Below are 6,000 nucleotides of genomic sequence, written 5' to 3'. Positions count from 1 at the left end.
AGGTCAATTATTTATTTTTGGCATTGCCTGCCAGTCCTCCTGGCATCCAGCATTTGGTCAATCTCTGACTCCTGGAATCTGGAAGCCGGTTTGCGTGCAGCCATCTTCCTGGCTGGAATTACAGTCTGTGGTGAGTGAAGCGCTTAATAGCTGCTGCAGCTTGTCAGGCTTTTTAAAAAAAATGTATTTTATTACAAAATTGTATCAAAACAGGTAACAGCGAATCAACACCCCGGGAAACATATTTCCCAGCAACCAGCTATACAGTCTGTACAATTTTTTCCCCATTTTTAACCCCCCCACCCCCACAACGAACAGCTCCTCAAACACAGTTACAAACATCCCCCACCTTTTGTCAAACCCCCTGCAGAACCCTTTAACACATCCTTTATCTTCTCCAACCACAGGAAGTCATACAGGCCACCCAACCAAGCCGCTACCCGCAGTGGCAATGCCAACCATCCACTCCAGTAAAATTTGCCACCATGCAATCAGAGAGGCGAAGGCCACGACATCGGCCTTCCTCCTCTGCATGAGCTCCGGCTTCTCTGAAACCCCAAATATCATCACCAAAGGATCCGGGTCCAACTCCTCCTCCACTATCTTGGCTAAGACCGCGAACACTCCCGCCCAGAATCTTCCCAATTTTTCACAACCCCAAAACATGTTTGTGTGATTCGCTGGCCCCCGCCCACACCTCTCACACTCATCTGCTACCCCCTGAAAGAACCCACTCATTCTCGCCCGAGTCATATGCACCCTGTGCACCACCTTAAGCTGTATCAGGCTCATCCTTGCACATGAGGAGGTCCCGTTTACCCTACGCAGTGCCTCACAATTTCCCGCAATTCAAATCTGGTGGGAGAACTTAGTCTTCTAGACGGAGAATCCTGCCCTCTATTCATCTTATGATCATTTCCTTTTGATTGCACCATCATAACTTTTGTCATTTAATTACTCCTGCCCTCCACTCTTCACCCTTTTGTTTCTTTCTTGCCTTTCCCTGGCTTTGTACCTGTTAAAAATGTTCAGCTGGGCAGCACGGTGGCACAGTGGTTAGCATTGCTGTCTCACTGCACCGAGGTCCCAGGTTCGATTCCGGAACTGGGTCACTGTCCGTGTGGAGTTTGCACATTCTCCCCGTGTTTGGGTGGGTTTCGCCCCCACAACCCAAAGATGTGCAGGGTAGGTGGATTGGCCACAATAAATTGCCCCTTAATTGGAAAAAATGAATTGGGTACACTAATTGGTTTTAAAAAAAAGTTCAGATGTAATAGCTTCCAGTGTCATTCCAGCAACACTGGAAGCTATTACAGCTGAACATCTTCACTCTGTTTCTTTCTCTACAAATACTGATTAACTTATTAAATGCATCCAGAATTTTCTGGTTTTATTTTGAATCATCCAGAGTAGAATCTGAGTGCAAGTGCTTATGTTATTTTGTTAAACTGACTCTTATACAGTTGACCTTTCATATCAAAATTAAATAATTACAGCAATCATACAATGATAGTTAAATATTGCAGGAGCCATTTTTTTATTGGTGTTAATGAATAAAAATATTGGTTTCAAATTTCTTGTCAGGCTAGTTTCAGGTATTTCTAAGCTACAACCAAACAGGAGACTAATTAGATTCAATAGCTTTAAAGAACCTGTGATAATTAAATTTATATTCCTTGATCTTGCATTTGCAGAAAATGTGCAAACTATCTATCATGTAGACTCATTGGAGCATGGGTACAATTACCAAATTGAAAACATTTTCCTAAAATGTTGTTTGAGATTTCCAAAAATTCTTACAGACTTAAAGTACCTTCTCAGATTTCACTTCTCATCTTTACGCAGTGTAATGAAAGATGGTTATGGTTCACATTGTGACAGAATTGTATACTTTACAAAAGCAAACAAAATCATGAATTATGGCACAATAATATTTTGTGATGTGTCAAATGCTCTCTGATCTGAGGACATTCTAAAAGTGCCACCTGTTGGTTAGAGTTAAACCACCAGAGCTTGTGCTTACCTACATCAGGTAACTAACTGTGTATCAAGCCAATCTGTCGCACATAAAGTATTTTGAGACACGTCTGAGACATGGCAAAATGTTACATTTGTGAATACTCATATGCATTTAAATCTGTAAGTAAGTTTAGTAAATGTAAAAACTGACTAAAATTGTAATTTTATACATAGGTTTACTATGTAAAGAAAGGACAAATGGATTAATCTCCATTTGGGGATGAACATTTGAGGTATTACTGTTTTTCATTGGACTTTGTATTCATCAACACAGAGGGAAATTTTCCAACAACTTCACAGCGACACTGATAGCCCTTAAAGTATAGATGTGGATTCTTCTTCTTATGATGAACCTTTATAAAACATTGGTTAGACCTCATCTGGAATATTGCATCCAATTCTGAGCCCCGCATTAGGAAAGATGTGAAAACGTTACAGAGGCTGCTGAAACTAATGACGATAATGGTTCCAGGAATGAAGGACTTCAGTTATGTGAAAAGACTGGGGAAGCTGAGGCAGTTTTCCTTAGAGAACAGAAGATTGATGGGGATTTGATGGAGGTATTCAAAATCATGCAGTATCCAGACAGAGTAGATAGACAGAAACAGTTCCCACTGGTGGAAAACTCAGGAACTGGAGGACACTGCATCAAGATAAATAGGAAAAGAACTAACAATAACATGAGGAAAAATCTTTCTAGGCAGAGAGGGTTAGGGTCTAAAGGGTCCAAAGATGTGCAGGTCCATGGATTGGCCATGATAAATCTGCAGGGTGAGGGGAATAGGGTGGGGAGTGGGTCTAGATAGAGTGCTCTTTTGGAGGGTCAATGCAGACTCGATGGACAAATGGCCTCCTTCTGCACTGTAGGGATTCAATGGATTCAATTGGTTTGGAGTTCACTGACTGAGAGTACATGGGGGGAAATTCAATTAGCCCTTTCAAAAGGGAATTGGATAAGCTTCTGAGGAGAAATAATTTGCAGGGCTGCAGGTAAAGGACAGGGAGTTGGATTAGGTAAATTGTTCTTGTAGACAGCTAGCATGAACATGATGGGCTAAATAGCCTCCCTCTGTTGTTACCATTTCATTTGATTATTTTTATTTCCTACATTTGGACAAAGGGGGACTAATTATTTTTACTGAAATTGAACCATCAGTGTATTCCAACGTTATTTTGGAACTTGGAGCCATTCAACCAAAAGGGAACCAGTTTAAGGTTGAGAGGGATGAAGTAAACACTGTTTTATTAATTGCTAATTTCCATCCAATGGTAATGCATTTTGATTAAGATAAAGCAATATATGTATATATTATATTTATATACTGATGCCACAGAGTTCTGCTAATGGTGAGTGTGGATTTTGGTGCTAATCAAGGTGCGGGCCTTGGTGGTGCAAAGTTCTTTGAGTATTGTTGAAGCTGCACCTACCATGGTAAGCCCTGAATATTCCAACATACGCCTGATGAACGTTGAATATGGTGGACAGGCTTTGAAGTGCTGAAATGTAAATCACTCATTAGGGTGTATTCAGTCTGTGCCCTGCTCTTGTATGGTTCATAGTGTTGGTCAAGTCAAGCTACTTGTCAAGTACTAGATTCCGAGATGGTGCTAGCGAAGGATTTGATGATGATGGTGTTATTGAAAGTAAGAAAAAGATGGCTAGATGTTTTTTCCTTCTTGGAGATTTTCATTGCCTGCTAACTGTTGCTTGACACTTGTCAGCCCAAGTCTAGATTAGGTCCAAGTCCTGCTGTAGGTTGTTATGGATTGCTGAATTATCAAGTGAGTGTGAATTGAGTCAAACATCAATTGAATTTTCAGTGAATAGTCCTATTCCTGACCATATAATAGAGGAAAAGTTATTGATGAAACAACCAACAAGGACTCGTCCATTAATGCTACCTTGGAGAACCATAAAACAATGCTCAGATTGTGAACTATCAGTCCAAATTGCACTCTGAAGTTCATAACCACTCTTTGACTAATAATCTATACAAAGTCATTTTCGATTCCCGGCTTGGGTACTGTCTGTGTGGAGTCTGCACGTTCTCCGTGTCTGCGTGGGTTTCCTCCGGGCTCTCCAGTTTCCTCCCACAAGTCCCGAAAGACGTGCTGTTAGGTGAATTGGATATACTCAATTCTACCTCTGTGTACCCGAACAGGCGCCAGAATGTGGCGACTAGGGGCTTTTCACAGTAACTTCATTGCAGTCTTAATGTAAGCCTACTTGTGACAATAAAGATCATTATTATTATTATTATATTATTATGTGTCAAAGATTAGGAATGTAATATCAAACTATGATTTCTGTGATCATCAAATCTGATTCTGAACAATTTCACAAGAGAAAAATTTCATAGAATCATAAAATCATAGAATTTACAGTGCAGAAGGAGGCCATTCGGCCCATCGAGTCTGCACCAGCCCTTGGAAAGGGCACCCTAATTAAGCCCACACCTCCACCCTATCCCATAATCCAGTAACCCCACCTAATTTGATTGGCTTTTCCTGATTTCATACTGCTAGGTTCCAGCCGTGTTTTTCAATTGTCTTTAAGACTTTGAACCACATTGGCTTTGTAAACTATGATTGTCTCAGGAAATGTCCTGTCCCATATTTTATTCTTTATTCTTTCATGAACTGTGGGGAGGCAGTGGCGTAGTGGTATAGTTACTGGACTGGTGACCTGGGTTTGAATCCTGCCATGGCAGATGGTGAAATTTGAATTTAATAAAATTCTGGAATTAAAAGTCTAATGATGACCCTCAAACCATTTTTGTAAAAACCCATAACTCCTTCCTGATGATCTTGAAAGGTCCTCCTTGCGAAGACCTGGTGGCCTGTGTCAAGGTTGGGAGAGCTGTCTCACAGACCAGTCAAGCAACAGCCTAACATAATCATACTCACGGAATCAGATGTCCCAGACACCACTATCACCATTTCTGGGTATGTTCTATCCCAGTGACAGGACAGGCCCAGCAGAGGCGGTGGCACAGTGGTATACAGTTGGGAGAGAGTTGCCCTGCGAGTCCTCAACACCAACTCCGGACCGTATGAAATTTTGTGGTTTCAGGTCAAAAATGGGCAAGGAAACCGCCTGCTGATTACCAATTCCATTCACCATCAGCTGATGAATCAGTACTCCTCCATGTTGAACACCACTTGGAAGAAGCACTGAAGGTGGCACTGTGGGTGTCAAGAGCACAGTATGTACTCTGTCTTGGTAGCACCACTACTGACCGAGCTGGCCAAGTCCTAAAAGACATAGCTTGACCTGCAACAGTGGTGAGGGAACCAACAAGAGGAAAAAACATACAAGATCATATCCTCATCAACCTGCCTGCCACAGATTCACCCGTCTATGACAGTATCAGTAGGAGTGACCATTGCAAGGTCCTTGCAGAGACAAAGTTCCATCTTCACTTCGAGAATACCTTCCTTTGCTTGTATGGCACTATCATCATGCTCGATGGCATAGAGTCGGAACATAGAACATATAGAACATAGAACGATACAGCGCAGTACAGGCCCTTCGGCCCACGATGTTGCACCGAAACAAAAACCATCTAACCTACACTATGCCATTATCATCCATATGTTTATCCAATAAACTTTTAAATGCCCTCAATGTTGGCGAGTTCACTACTGTAGCAGGTAGGGCATTCCACGGCCTCACTACTCTTTGCGTAACGAACCTACCTCTGACCTCTGTCCTATATCTATTACCCCTCAGTTTAAAGCTATGTCCCCTCGTGCCAGCCATTTCCATCCGCGGGAGAAGGCTCTCACTGTCCACCCTATCTAACCCCCTGATCATTTTGTATGCTTCTATTAAGTCTCCTCTTAACCTTCTTCTCTCCAACGAAAATAACCTCAAGTCCATCAGCCTTTCCTCATAAGATTTTCCCTCCATACCAGGCAACATCCTGGTAAATCTCCTCTGCACCCGCTCCAAAGCCTCCACGTCCTTCCTATAATGCG

The sequence above is a fragment of the Scyliorhinus torazame genome, chromosome 15 (genome assembly GCF_047496885.1).
Source record: "Scyliorhinus torazame isolate Kashiwa2021f chromosome 15, sScyTor2.1, whole genome shotgun sequence".
Lineage (NCBI taxonomy): Eukaryota > Metazoa > Chordata > Chondrichthyes > Carcharhiniformes > Scyliorhinidae > Scyliorhinus > Scyliorhinus torazame.
Note: the sequence above shows the minus strand (reverse complement) of the source record.